Source organism: Dipodomys merriami, unplaced genomic scaffold (assembly GCF_024711535.1).
Source record: "Dipodomys merriami isolate MVZ:Mamm:240054 unplaced genomic scaffold, mDipMer1.0.p SCAF_63, whole genome shotgun sequence".
In the NCBI taxonomy this organism is placed as follows: Eukaryota; Metazoa; Chordata; class Mammalia; order Rodentia; family Heteromyidae; genus Dipodomys; species Dipodomys merriami.
This window is the reverse complement of record NW_027206213.1, coordinates 304,987-320,519: the sequence shown is the minus strand read 5'-3', so window position 1 is coordinate 320,519 and position 15,533 is coordinate 304,987. Positions and strand designations below refer to the sequence as shown.

General features: G+C 42.9%; 1 long non-coding RNA gene across 10 annotated transcripts in view; it reads right to left on the bottom strand.

Annotated features, from left to right (window-relative positions):
* The window catches only part of LOC138815215 (uncharacterized), a 72,543-nt gene that overhangs the window by 11,310 nt on the left and 45,700 nt on the right, over nucleotides 1-15,533 (bottom strand). Inside the window, exons 4-5 of one of the 10 annotated variants that reach the window (XR_011368220.1) lie at nucleotides 8,171-8,243; nucleotides 1,381-1,483 (exon numbers count right to left, since the gene is read on the bottom strand). The exons of 8 other annotated variants lie outside the window; for them this stretch is intronic. This is a non-coding gene — a long non-coding RNA (uncharacterized lncRNA). The remainder of the gene's footprint in view (nucleotides 1-1,380; nucleotides 1,484-8,170; nucleotides 8,244-15,533) is intronic. One more of the 10 variants, XR_011368219.1, reaches the window with a different exon arrangement.

The window sequence follows — 15,533 nt, the reverse complement described above, 5'->3', positions numbered from 1 at the left end:
AAATTCCAAGATGCTAATACTCTTAGTAGTCTCTCTGACTCTAATTTCTATTCTTTTGCGCTAACAAGTTGGCTATGTGATTGTTTATAATGATTTTTGCCAGGTATTTGTTTTTCATTTTTATGTAGCAAAGCAAATTACAAACCAAAAGGTACTGGAAGAGGAACAATGTACCTCATGCCCTGAGCTGCATGGCCTTTTCTGTGCAGGTTCCTATGCTGGAATGGATGATTAGGCAATTATTTTTAGAGCTGATCAAGTCTAGTAGAATTTTTGTTGTTGTTGTTTTTGTTAGTTGTAGGGCTTAAACTATGGGCCTGGACGCTGTTCCTGAGCTCTTCTGCTCAAGGCAAGTGCTCTACACTTGAGCCACAGTGCCACTTCCAGTTTTCTGGTAGTTAATTGGAGGTAAGAGTCTCCCAGACTTTCCTGCCTAGACTGGTTTTGAACCTCAATCCTCAGATCTCAGCCTCCTGATTACAGGTGTGAGCCACCAACATACTCATCTGGTTTATAGTCAGGGTGAAGTTGAAACTAGATGAAACTAAATTAGGAAGGGCAAAAAAAAAAAAAAAGGTGAATTTTATTTATCTATTTATTTGTTCATTGTGGGACTTGAACTCTGGGCCTGAACACTGTCCCTGATCTCTTCAGCTCAAGGTGAGTGCTCTACCACTTGAGCTAGAGCGCCACTTCCAGTTTTCTGGTGGTTAATTGGAGATAAGAGTCTCACCGGCTTTCCTTACCTGGACTAGCTTTGAACCTTGATCCTCAGATCTCAGCCTCCTGAGTAGCTAGGATTACAGGTGTGAGCCACCAACAACCGGCAATTGTGAATTTTTGTTTCAGCTAGTGGAAGTTTCTTTTATAAAAATGTTTGGAATTATGGACTAATAATGCTGAAGAAATCCTAAACTAATGAAAATTCAAAAATATCTTTACAAATAATGTAATGTGTCTAGACTCCCTCAAACTATGTATGTACACTTTGAGGCATTATTTGCTGTCACTATGAAGGGAATTACTTAAGACAGCCCAGGAAGGGGCTAGGAAGGTGGCTCAGTGGTAGAGCGCTTGCCTTGCATGCCTGAGGCCCTGGGTTCGATTCCTCAGCACCACATAAGCAAAAAGAAAAAAGCCGGAAGTGGCGCTGTGGCTCAAGTGGTAGAGTGCTAGCCTTGAGCTGAAGAGCTGAGGGACAGCACCCAGGCCCAGAGTTCAGGCCCCACAACCAGACCCTCCCCCCCCCAAAAAAAAAGACAGCCCAGGAAAAATAAACTTCAGACAATCCCCTACCCCCCCACCCCCTCACCACTACCACCCCCACCCCACTCCCACCCCAGCACCCGCCAAAATAGAAAGGTTTAAGAGTCTACTAACTCCTGGAATCTTATACAAGAAACTTTTTAAAAGTTTCTATGCAAGTCTGGATACAGTAGTCCCAGCATTCAGTTGGTGGAGGCAGGTGATTCTTGGGTTCAACCTAGGAAACAACAAGACTCTACCTCAAAAAACAAATAAAAGCACCTTATTCAGCCTCAGAGAAAATTAGCACTGGTCCAATCTGATCCAGCTAACCAAAAACACCTAGTGACCAAAGGGGACTTTGCCTACAAGAGGGCCATAGCCCAGGACTTTGTAGAAATCATTCTACTTGTCCAGAATGCACCCCTACCAATCTCATTAAACTTCATATTATTTAGGCAGGCAATGTAGAAGGTGAGCCTGAAAATGGTCCTTACAGTTCTTTAGGAACTTGCTTTCTAGACAATGAAGGTTCCACCATAAAGGCACTCTTACCTACCCAGTAGTACACAGAGGAAAAACAAGTATCCGTCTTGATGATGTCTCAAAATCATTATTATTACACCTCTTTGCCAAGTGCACCCAACAACTACACTCCGCATTACTACTGTCATCTACTGACCTCCTGGTCATCAAGAACTCAGCTGCAGTCTGTCTTTCCACTACAAGTCAGACCTTGCCTGGTCATGACCTTCTCTATATTTATACTTCCCCTCATCTTTTCTTCTACAGCTTCTATTCTTCAACTTCACTGCTATTTCTATCCCCAAAGAACTCATTCCCTATCACACTGCCACCCATCATTCCTTTCCTTGATTCACTTCTTTCTTCAGTCAGTTATTCTGCCAATTATCTGAATCCTTTATCCCATGTCTTCATTTGTCCCACAACACATAGCTTCTTTCTGAATACAGATGTCTTTTGCATTATTTTTTGACAGTACTTGGGTTTGAACTCAGGACCTTAAGCTTGCTAGGCAAGCACTTTAATGTTGAGACATGCCTCAGCCCCTTTTTGCACTGTTTTGAGAGAAGGTCCTGTTTTTTTCCCAGGTCTGTGCCAGGACTACAATCTATTTTATGATGCACAGCTTTTTCTTCTTTTTCATGGCGCTGGTGTTTGAACTCAGGGCTTGTACTTGCTGGATAACACTTAAGCCACACTCCAAGCCCATTCATATCAGATTCTTTGGGAATCTAGGCAGGATTTTCTGCCTACGCTGGCTTAAAGCAGCAATCCTTCTGATCTCAGACTCCCACACAGCTGGAATGACAGGCACATATTATGCATCCAGCTACTGGTTGAGAATGGGTCTTATGTGTGTGTGCCTGAGCTGGCCTTGAACTGAAATTCTTCCGATCTCAGCATCACAAGTATGTGGGGTTATAGTGTCCAGCCAGATGTTCTCTGCTTTAATTTCTACGTGCTCCATTGAGTCATGAAGGCTTTTTATCTTTAAAAAATCCATCCTCCTTAACACTAGGTGGGTCTTCATCAATGCTCAGCTATCCCTTCATTTCCTTTCAGCTATCCCACATTATCTCCCTCCTATCACTGTAATTGACAGAGGAGTTCTCTGAAACCATTCCTATCTCCCCCATTATCCCAAATTGCTCCGAGTAGATGATTTCACTTCTGCCCAGAGAAAACAGCTCCAAGTAAAACAGGCTTTGTTGGGGGTGGGAGGGTGCCACGAAGACAGAGGAGGGTGAACAGAGGGTGAATAAAGATAAATAAGGATACAATAGTTTACTTGTATGAAAATAGAACAATGAAATGTTCAAATTGTTTTAAGAAAGAGAAAAGTGAGGAAGAGAGGGTAACAGAGAGGGCCAGTTTGATTAGGATATATTGTATGCATGGAAATGTCACAATGAACCCCCCATAACTAATGTGTGCTAATTTTTTAATATGTGTGCCAGTCCTGGGGCTTCAACCCAGGACCTGGGCATCACTGTCCCTGAGCTTTTTTACTCAAATTTAGTACTCTACACCACTTGAGTCATATTTCCAGACAGCTTTTTGCTATTTAATTGGAAATAAGAGTCTCACTGACTTTCCTGCCCAGGCTGGCAGCTTCCTGAGTAGCTAGGATTACAAGCATGAGCAACCAGCACCCAGCTTAAATTTTTTTAGTTATGCAGAAATCAATGGAAGGAAGCAAGGAGGGTGGAATAGGAGAGGAAAGAAAAGGAGGGGAGGGAAGAAGAGGATGACTGGGAAAGGAAGGAGAGGGGAGTGGCCTCCTGAGTTGAGCAAACTTTTGCCTCCCTTTTACTAGCTGCAGCGCAAAAGAGTGAACTGCAGCCAGGCATGGGTGGCTCATGTCGGTAATCCTAACTACTCAGGAAGCTGAGATGTGAGGTTGTGGTTCAAAGCCAGCCCCGGCAGGAAAGTCTATGACTCTAATCTCCAACAAACTACTCAGAAAAAGCCAGAAAGTGGTGCTGTGGCTCAAGCAGTAGAGTGCTAGCTTTGAATAAAAGAATCTCAGGGCAGTTGTCAGGCCCTGTGTTCAAGCCCCAGGACTGGCCAAAAAATCCAAAGAAAAACAAAACAAAAAAAATCAATTAAAAAAAAACTTTTTTAAAGACTCTGATATCCAATAAACTATCAAAATGACAAAGGTGGAGCTCAAGTCGTATAGTGCTAGCCTTGAGCAAAAAAGCTCAGGGTCAGCACCCAGGCCCAGAGTTTAAGCCCCAGGACCAGCAAAAAAGAAAAGAAAAATGAAAAAGAAAGAATATGTGGGTACTGATGGCTCATGCCATCAGTTATATATACGAGTTATCCAGGAGGCTGAGATCTGAAGATCAGGGTTCAAAGCTAGCCTAGGCAAGAAAGTGTATGAGATTCCAATTAACCATCAATAAGCCAGCCTTGAGCAAAAAAGCTCAGGATTCAAACCCTAGGACTGGCACCCAAAAAATAAAAAGGTTATTTAACATGTTTTTTTAAAACAAACATGTTTTTGAAAAATCTTTTTTTTTTTTTTTTGGTCAGTTGTGGGGCTTGAACTCTGGGCCTGGGCACTGTCCCCTCAGCTCTTCAGCTCAGGGAAAGTAATCTGCTACTTGAGCCACAGCACCATTTCTGGTTTTCTGGTGGTTAACTGGAGATAAGAGTCTCATGGATGTTCCTGCCTAGGCTGGCTTTGAACTGTGATGCTCAGATCACAGCCTCCTGTGTAGCTAAGATTACAGGTGCCTGGCTTAATTTCTTTCATAATTAACCTAAGTGTCAGCCCTTCAGCAGAGAACTCTGCCTTTGCTGGATACTCCCCCTCCCCCATTTTATTTCTAAAACAATGAGGTTTGCCTAGAAAAAAAACTTTTTTAAGTTCTGAGACCAGAACTTGAATTCAGTATCTGCCACTTTAGCTCACTGGCTAGTGCTCTACCAACTGAACCATACCTCCAACCCCAAAAAACTTATTTCTGATGTTAATAATCTGAATGATTATCTATTACTATTTAGAAATCAGATTTTCCCCCCAGAACTGGGGCTTGAACTCAGGACCTTGTACTCTTACTTGGTTTGCTCAGGGCTGATTCTTACCACTTGAACCACACTTCCACTTCTGGCTTTCTGCTGGCTAACAGGAGATAAGAGTCTCTTGGATTGTCTGCATAGGCTGGTTTTGAACCATGTTCATCAGAACTCAGCCTCCAGAGTAGCTAGGAATATAGGTGTGAGCCACCAGCACCTTGCTCAGATTTTATTTTGAAAAAGTTTGAATGCTTGAGCACAGCAGTAAATTCTTTTATGCTATGAATACACTCCATTCCCCCCAAAAAGAACTGTTACACATCTGTATGAAACCAATAATTCCATGGTGAGACATGGAGATTTGTACCAACAGCTTCTTCCATAGTACTGATATTATAGTTCCTACAGTCTCCCTGAAGGAGCTAGTGGATAATCCTTACTTAGGTAGAATTATGGGCTTGGAAGAAGTGCACCAAGGGTAAAAAAGGTGGCTAGGAATATAGGCCAGAAAACACAGGGCAGGGCCAGGTGATAGGTTCCAGTTCCTCTGAAACCAGAACTAGTACCTCCTAAGTTTGCTTTACCCTGGTAGAGGGTATAATTTCCAGGAAGACTCAAATCCCTAACTAAGCATAGCCATAAAGTAAGGCGGAGTTAAGGCAAACAAAACCCAGAGATAAGGCTCTTGATTTAGTATCCAAGTAATCAGGGAAGAGAGGTCAAGACCCTCCTATAGAGGACCTATAAAGTAACTGTCCACTTTAGGTAAAATTCACATCTGCCAGTAGAAAATCTACCTCTGTGATCCTGTTCATTTGTTCCAGAACCTCAACAGCCTAACCTTTTAGGCAGAGAGATCAGATAATTAGGGCCTAAGTGACACCAGATAGTGAGTTCTGAAAACACTGGTGAAGCTACAAGTCACAGAGCAGAAACTTCCATGATGCTTCATTACCTCCTCCTCTGAGCAATGAGACTTGTCCTAAAGCAACTAATCAAAGCTGTAGTGTGAGGCTGTGGAAAGACAGTATACGGCTCAACATGCATCAGGGAGAAAGATTCCCTCAGTCCTTCATTAACTCATTTATTCAATGATTTAATCATTATTTCCCAAATGTCCATATGCTCCAAGAATGGGGCTGCAAAAATTCCTTGCAGGATTCTTGGTAGATACCAGTCTAGTGATTGCAGGAGTCTGTCTTTAAAGTTGACCTTATAAATTCAAAACTTCTGAAAGGGCATGACTTTCTTTTGTTTTTATGCTATAAGAATACATTCATTAGGGCTGGGAAGGTGGCTCAGTGGTAGAGCGCTTGCCTTGCATGCCAGAGGCCCTGGGTTTGATTCCTCAGCACCACATAAGAAAAAAGCTGGAAGTGGCGTTGTGGCTCAAGTGGTAGAGCACTAGCCTACCTGAGGGACAGCGCCCAGGCCCAGAGTTCAGGCCCCACGACCAGACCAAAAAAAAAAAAAAAAAGAATACATTCATTCATTCAATAATTTAATCTCATAAATATGACTACTAGATGGAAAACTGAAGTGACTTCAGGGACACTTGATAGTTTACTCATTAAAGCAGGTCCTCTCAGGATCCCTATTAGCTAGTGAATACACAAGTGGAGGTTCTAAAAATAAACAAACCTAGTGACATCACCAAAAACTTTTTTTTTTCCATTTAACTCAGTCAAGTCTCTCTCTCTCTGGTATAAGTCAATATACTTCTACTGTGTTGCTCTCAAAAGAATGAAGCCAGAATTCAGTAACAACTAAGCTACCACTAACTCTGCCATAATCAAACTAGACGAGCTTACTTCCAAATACAGTTATTTGTGAACAGATTAGTACTTTTTTTGCTCATTGAATTCAATGGAACATCCCAAGTTCTCAGGCTTACAGAACAGTGTACTGACTGTAACATGGTATCTTCCCTGGCTCAATTCTTCACTATTTCTAGCTCTAGGCTTCAGCTTTTGCTTTTGACTTTCCCTCCTTGGAAAATTCAACAAGAGAAGATAGAAATGGAATCTGGCTCTGAATATCTAAGTTTGAATTCTACTTTCTCATTTAGCTTGTAGCCACCCAAAAAAGTAGTAACACGTGCCAGGCACCACTGGCTCACACCAGTAATCCTAGCTATTCAGGAGACAGATCTGAGGATTGCAGTTCAAAGCCAGCCCACGCAGGAAAGTCCCTGAGGCTCTCATCTCCACTAAACTACCAAAATAGCTGTAAAATGGAACTGTGGCTCAAGTAGTAGAGTACTAGCCTTGAGCAAAAGAAACTCAGGGACCATAACCAGGCCCTGAGATCAAATGAGGGCTGGCACAAATAATATTTGTTCCAGGGCCAGCATCAATAATAATAATAATAACAACAACAACAGAAAGCATATAGGATAGTACTACCTATCCTACATATACAAAGAGGTATACATATGGCACACATGTACAGATGGCACAGTGATTTTTACATGTTGTTGCAGCTATTTGTTATGATGATTGCTCACTCCCTCCTACTTTCCCCTAACCTCTACCTTCTGCCAAACCCTTCTCTTCTAGTGTCTCTCAAGACCTATAGCAAGAAAGGAGGAACAAAGACATCACCATGCTTCCCTATACCTGTAAAGGGTAACAAGGAATTTCCACTCCAATCTATTGCCTGTACTTTAGAAATAACTTTTTTTTTTTCCTGTTGGTTGTGAGGCTTGAACTCTAGGCCTGGGCGCTATCCCTCAGCTCTTCAGCTAAAGGCTAGCTCTACTACTTGAGTCACAGTGCCACTTCCAGTTTTCTGGTGGTTAACTGGAGATAAGAGTCTCACATGCTTTCCTGCCCAAGCTGGCTGTGTACCATGATCCTCAGATCTCAGCCTCCTGAGTAGCTAGGATTACAAATGTGAGCCACCAGCACCCAGCTAGAAGTAACTTTTTCTATGAAAGGGAATCTGAAGCCTACAGAACATTTCCTTTTAGATGTAACTCAAGCCCTTCAAATTCAACTCAAGGAAACGAATTCATCTACCTGTTTTAGAAGAGAGGTTCACTTTCTAGTTACCCATTTTTCTGTCATGTAATCTTCCAGTTTCTTAAAGTAGACAAACATCTTGGTACTATCTGTTTGTTCCAGGTACTCTGTTCTTTCTCCTCTTCCTGTTTGACAGTGGGTCCCCCCCCCAATACACTGCCTTTAAATTCATTCTTTCTGCATATCCCACTGCCTACTGTAAGTGACACTGCACTGCCCTTTCAACTTATTAATATATTTGTTGAACCTCATTTTCTGCTTCATTCATTTCACATGCCATACCATAAAACCTTCCTTCATCACCATCTTTATTACCAATATCTGTTCAAGAACTTACAATGATTCTTCATTACCTAGGTCACCAAGGTAAAATGCTTTTTTCAGCCAGTGCAGTCAAAATCTTATTTTTCCAGCAACTTTTATTCCCTATCAGAAAAGATAATTTCTGTTAACGTTGTGCTGTATAATTTTTATGGCTTTTAGTTTTGTTGTTGTCTTGCAGTACTAGGGAGCAAACCTTAAGCTTTGCACATGCTAGCAAGTGCTCTACTACTGACTGAGCTACATCTCAGCCCTCTGACGTGAAAATTTTATTTATTTATTTGGTGCTAGTACTAGGGCTTAAACTCAGGGCCTAAATACTGTTCTTGAGCTCTTTTGCTCAAGGCTAGCCTTCTACCACTAGAGGCATATTAGAGCCTGCTTTTTCTGGTTAATTGGAAATAAGAATCTCATGGAGTTTTCTTTCCTGAGCTGGCTGCAATCCTCAGGTCTCATCTCCTGAGTAGATAGGGTAACAGGAGTAAATCACAGGTACCTGGCTGCTGTGTAGTTTTTAAAATGCATACACAGTTATACCTATGTTTAGTTCAAGTAAAAGAGGTTCACATAATATTTTTTCACACAAATATTGTGATCATCTTTTTTTATTTGATGGCCCTGGGCCTTGAACTGGACCTGGGTGCTGTGTTTTTTTGTTTTTGTTTTTTGTGAAAATAACATACGGAGAGGTTACAATTACATGGGCAAGATAATGAGTACATTTCTTATCAAGCATTGTTGCCTCCTCCTTTGTTTCCCCTTCCCATCTCCCACCTCCCTCCTCCCCCCAACCTCCCCCCACCCCCTGCGTGCTGTTCTTAAGCTCCTTTTTGCTCAGGCTAGCACTCTACCACTTCAGCTATAGCACCACTCCTGGATTTTTCTGTGATTAACTGGAGATGAGAGTCACACAGCCTTCCCTGCCCAGGCTGGCTTCAAACAGTAAACCCTCAGATCTCAGCCTCCTGAGTAGCTAGGATTACAGTTGTGAGCCACTGATGCCCAGCTATAATCATCTTTTCATTTCAGTAATTGTAAATTTATTTAGCAATGTATTAATATACCACAATTTGATCCATCTTTTATCAACAATGACCATTTTGATTATTAGCTGTAGTTTCTTTTCTTTTCTTTTTTGGCCTTGGGAATCAAACCCAGCACATGCTAGACAAGTGCTGTGCCACTGAGCTATGTCCCAGCCCTCATTTTGATTATTTTCCAAATTCTACAGTAACAAATATCATTATAGATTTGTCTCTGTAATCCTGACCCTAGGAGAAGTACCTAGATAGGAGTGGAAATGATGGTTTAAAAATGTGTGCACTTAGCCAGGCGATGGTGGCTCACTCATATAATCCTAGCTATTCAGAAGGCTGAGATCTGAGGATTGCAGTTCAAAGCAAGCCTGGGCAGAAAAGTCTGCCTGAGACTCTTATCTCCAATTCACCACTCAAAATTGGAACTAGCTCTGTGACTCAAGTGGTAACCTTGAGCACAAAAAGGCTCAGAGACAGTGCCCAGGCTCTGAGTTCAAGTCCCACGACAACAAAAAAGAGAAAAAGAAAAAAAAAGTGTGCACTTTGAGCTGGGTAACAGTGGCTCACTCCTGTAATCTTAGCTACTCAGGCTCAGATCTGAGGACTGCGGTTCAAAGCCAGCCCAGGCAGGAAAGTCCATAAGAATTTTTTTCCGTGTGGGTCGTGGGGCCTGAACTCTGGGCCTGGGCGCTGTCCCTCAGCTCTTCAGCTCAAGGCTAGCACTCTACCACTTGAGCCACAATGCAACTTCTGGCTGCAGTCCTAGATACTCAGGAGGCTGAGATCTGAGGATCACGGTTCAAAGCCAGCCCAGGCAGGAACGTCCGTGAGACTCTTATCTCCAATTAACCACCAGAAAACTGGAAGTGGTGCTGTGGCTCAAGTGGTAGAGTGCTAGCCTTGAACTGAAGAGTTGAAGGACAGTGCCCAGGCCCATAGTTCAAGCTCCATGACCAGGGAAAAAAATAAATAAACAATAAATACAATTAATTAATTAATTTTTTTAAATGTGTGCACTTTGGGTCTGGGAAGGTGGCTCAGTGGTACAGCACTTGCCTTGCATGCATGAAGCCCTGGGTTCGATTCCTCAGCACCACATAAGCAAAAAGAAAAAAGCCGGAAGTGGCGCTGTGGCTCAAGTGGTAGAGTGCTAGCCTTGAGCTGAAGAGCTGAGGGACAGCGCCCAGGACCAGAGTTCAGGCCCCACGACTAGACCCAAAAAAAAAAAAAAAAAAAAAAAAAAATGTGTGCACATAAATCAAGTGATTTATGGAGTACCTGCTTGGCAAGTTTGAGTTCCTGAGTTCAAATCCCAGCACCATGCGGCAGGAGGGGAAGAAGGGAGGGGAGGGGAGGGGAGGGAGTAAACAAAGAAAAAAGCACCAAAAAAAAAATTGTGTATATCTTAAGTTTTGATATTGTAAAACTAATGTCAGAGCTGGGTGTTTAAGGCTTACATTTATAATACTAACTACTCAGAAGGTTGAGATCTTAGGATCATGGTTCGAAGCCACACACACTGGAAAGTCCGAAGTGGCGCTCTGACTCAAGTAGTAAAGTGTACACACTCTCTCTCTCTCTCTCTCTCTCTCTCTCTCTTACACTTTGAAATTCAGGCTGTACTAACTTAAATTCCTAGCCACAAAATAAGGCTTCCTGTTCCTTCGGCCCCAGTTAGCACCAAGTATTTTCTTCTTTTTTAGTGTGGTGCTGGAGGTCAAACCCAAAGGCCTCAGATGTATTCAGATAGGCGTTAGTTACGCAAAGGGTGTCCATGAGGGACCAGATGCCTCAAAATTTCTTTCACTAATTTTCCCATCCCCTTCACTTGGGATTACTCTACATTCTGTGTCTTCTTTTGGAATAGGGCCTCAACTTTTCCAAAACTGCTTCACCAAACATCATATTCTGTGAAACTTCAATAAATACCCCCACCAAGGGATGGGGAAGGGGATTTCTCTAAATAGGTTTGGAAAATTCATTCTCGATTTTCCCTTTTGGAGTTTTACAATGCTTATTAAAAGTTCTTTTTTGAACCTGGGCGCCAGGAAGTCTGTAAGACTCCTTCTCCAAAATAACCAACAAAAGGCTGAGCTGAAGGTGTGGCTCAAGTGGGATAGAGCAACAGAACAAGCAAGCCCAATAAGAGCCAGGTCCTGAGTTCAAACCCAATACCAGCAAAGGGAAAAAAAAAATTTTGTGTGTGGCACTGGCAGTTAGAGAGCTAACATGAAATCCAGAACAAAAGAAAAATAAAACAGCTAAGTTAAGAGCCTTCTTCCAGAAGAGCAGCTGGACAGAGAAGCATGATATCCACTTAGCTCAAAGAATAGAAGGCAGAGTTCAAGATGACCAGTACAAGGAGTAGTGCAGGGGCAGTATTCTACCTACGGAAGTGCAATTAGGTCTGGGAAGGTGACTCAGTGGTAGAGTGCTTGCTTTGCATGCATGAGGCCCGGGGTTCGATTCCTTAGCACCACATAAGCAGGAAAAAAAAAGCCGGAAGCGGCACTGTGGTAGAGTGCTAGCCTTGAGCTGAAGAGCACAGGGACAGCGCTCAAGCCCAGAGTTCAAGCCCCACAACTGACAAAAAAGAAAGAAGAAGGAAGGAAGGAAGGAAGGAAGGAAGGAAGGAAGGAAGGAAGGAAGGAAGGAAGGAAGGAAGGAAGGAAGGAAAGAAACAAACAAACAAACAAACAAAGAAACCCTACGCAGTGTTGGTGGGAGTGTAAACTTTTTCAACGACTTTGGAAAGCAGCATGGAGGTTCCTCAAAAGACTCCACATAGAGCTCCCCTATGACCCAGCAATCCTACTTTTGGGCATTTACCCAAATGATCACAAATAAGACAAATACTAAAGCTCCCAGCACAACTACATTTATTGCAGCATTATTTACCATAGCTAAGATATGCAACCAACCCAGATGCTCCTCAGTAGATGAATGGATCAAGAAAATGTGATATGTGTATATATATATATGAATTCTATGCCTCCATCAGAAAAAAATGACATCGGCCCATTTGTTAGGAAATGGAAAGACTTGGAAAAAATTATATTAAGTGAAGTAAGCCAGGCCCAAAGAAACGTAAGTCCCATGGTTTCCTTTATTTGCAATAACTAGTATATGTCTGGGCCAAGCAGAAAAGGTCAAAAACTATGTACATATGACCAGATAAGATGATGTTAAGTAAAATGAACCCCAAGATAGGGACACAAGTGGTTTTTTCTTTCTTGCTATTGTTTCTAATGTATTTATAATGTACCATGTGATTTTTGTGTTTCTCTTGTATGTTCCTCCCCCACGGTATAACCCCTGTCTTCACTGTATTTGATATTGGTGCCCTGCATCTTGTATATATACACTTTGCTAGTTTGGAGAGGGGAAGGGAAAAAAACGAAATGCTTAAATGGGGATACAGGTTGACCCATTGTAACAATGAGCAATGCGACCCATAAGACACTATGTTGAAAAACAAACTTTACAATTTAAGGTAGGGCGGGGGGGGGGGGGGGGGGGAGTGTAGTTGAAGTGGGAAGGAAGGGATGGTAGGGGGAAAACAAAGGAGGATGTAACAATGCTTGATAGGAAATGTACTCATTACCTTGTTCATGTAACTGTAACACCTCTCCCCTCTGTAAGTATTTTTACAATAAAAAAAACTTATTTTTTTTTTAAAAAAGGGGGGCTGGAGCCGGGCGCTGGTGGCTCACGCCTGTAATCCTAGCTACTCAGGAGGCTGAGATCTGAGGATCGCGGTTCAAAGCCAGCCCAGGCAGGAGAGACCGTGAGACTCCTATCTCCAATAAACCACCAGAAAACCGGAAGTGGGGCTGTAGCTCAAGTGGTAGAGTGCTCGCCTTCAGCTGAAGAGCTGAAGGACAGCGCCCAGGCCCAGAGTTCAAGCCCCACGACCGACAAAAAAAATAAAATAATAAATAAAATAAAATAAAAAAGGGGGGCTGGGAAGGTGGCTCAGTGGTAGAGCGCTTGCCTTGCATGCCTGAGGCCCTGGGTTTGATTCCTCAGCACCACATAAGCAAAAAGAAAAAAGCCGGAAGTGGCGCTGTGGTTCAAGTGGTAGAGCACTAGCCTTGAGCTGAAGAGCTGAAGAGCTGAGGAACAGCGCCCAGACCCAGAGTTCAGGCCCTACAACCGGACCCAAAAAAAAAAAATTAAAAAAAAAAAAAAAAAGGCTCTGCTATGTGCCATGATCCTAGCTACTTGGGAGGCAGAGATGGAGGACTGCAGTTTGAAGCCAGACCAGGCATAAAAGACTCACCTCACTCAATGACATGAGTATGTTACAACTACAGGGGAAGCATAGTTTGCCTGTCATACTTAACAACATGGGAAGCACAAAAGTAGAAAGATCACAGCCCAGGCTAACCTGAGCATTTAAAAAAATATACTACCTTGAAAATAACCAAAGCAAGAAGGGACTGGAGACCTGACTCGAGGTGGAGTATCTGTCTTGCAAGCATGAGGCCCTGAGACAGTCTCCAGGATAAAAATTTAAAAAATAAATAAAATTCTAGTATCAGGGAAGACAAAGGTAGGAGCCCTTGGTGAAAGAGTTCTAGGCTCACACCTATGATTCTAGCTACTCAGGAGACTGAGATCTAAGAATCATGGTTCAACCAGTCCAAGCAGAAAGTCCACTGGCATCTTATCTCCAGTTAACTACCAAAAAGCCAAAAGCAGAGCTGTGGCTCAAGTGGTAGAACACTTACCTTGAGCAAAAAAGCTCAGGGATAGCATCCAGAACCTGAGTTCAAGCCCTAGGACCAGCACAACAAATAAAATGATTTACAGCAGTGATGGGCAGATGGCTCACAACTATAAATCCTAGCTGCTCAAAAGGCTGAAATCTGAGGATTATGGTTCAAAGACACACACACACACACAGACACACACACACAGACACACACACACACAGACACACACACACACAGACACACACACACACAGACACACACACACACACACACACAGACACACAGACACAGACACAGACACACACACACACACACACACACACACACACACACACACACACACACACACACACACACACACACACACACACACACACACACACACACACACACACACACACACACACACACACACACACACACACACGCCAGAGCTGCAATACTAGTAGGGAGTCTAGGAAAGTAGGGAGTCTAGGAAAGGAAGTTGGATAGATCTTGATACTTCTGGGTAAAAGTGAGGAGGGAGAATCAGAAATTGGTGGAGGCCAAGCCAAGCGTCAGTGGCTCACACGTGTAAGCTGAGATCTGAGGATTGAGGTTCAAAGCTAGCCTGGGCAGGAAAGGAGAGACTTATCGCCAATAAAACACTCAGAAAGCCGGAAGTGGCACTGTGGCTCAAATGGTAGAGCACTTGCATTGAGCTGAAGAGGTGAGGGATGGCACCCAGGCCCAGAGTTCAAGCCCCATGATTGACAAAAAAAAAAAAGAAAAAAATAACATCAAAATAAGTCACTGGAGAAATAGAGATCCTAAGTTGTCCGTGACCAGCAGTAATAAAGGAAGTACTCTGATTGTGTTGTCACTGGCATCCTCTCTTACGCCACTATTTTGCATTGTTTCTGGTAAGCTAGGCCTCCTCCACCCTTCCTAAGATCTGTGATGGTTTCATCTCCTGTCTGAGGACATCACAGCTAACCACAGACTCAAAGCTTCTGCACTCCTGATTACACTCTGTCTGCTACTATCCAGATTGCCTACATCTCAGCATACTAGTTAGTGGGAAATCTCTCAATCCAACCCTCTTACTTTGGGGCCCTAAAACCTCCATCCTCAGCAACTTCAGCTGCTTGTCTTTTTATAGACAAAACTCTGAAGAAAAGAAAAATGTTTCTTAAGACCCCTGGCTCCTTTTTGGAGGGCTTTTATCTTTAACTCAGTGGTGTCTCTTTCCTGCCCCTCCAACTATGGCACAGTGCTTTCTCCTCTCTATTCTTTCCTTAGTCTGGTTGTGAGAAATCAACACTATAAATACCATCATTTCACTCAGTTCCACTTACATAACCAAGATGCTTCAAGATCAAATACCTTCCTGGAGTACTTTTCTTTTCTTTTTTTTTTTTGGTCTGGTTGTGGGGCCTGAACTCTGGGCCTGGGCGCTGTCCCTCAGCTCTTCAGCTCAAGGCTAGTGCTCTACCACTTGAGACAAAGCACCACTTCCGGCTTTTTGCTTTTTGCTTACGTGGTGCTGAGGAATCGAACCCAGGGCCTCAGGCATGCAAGACAAGCACTCTACCAACTGAGCCACCTTCCCAGCCCAAAGTACTTTTCTTTCCAGCGCTAAGGATCAAAACTTAGGCCCT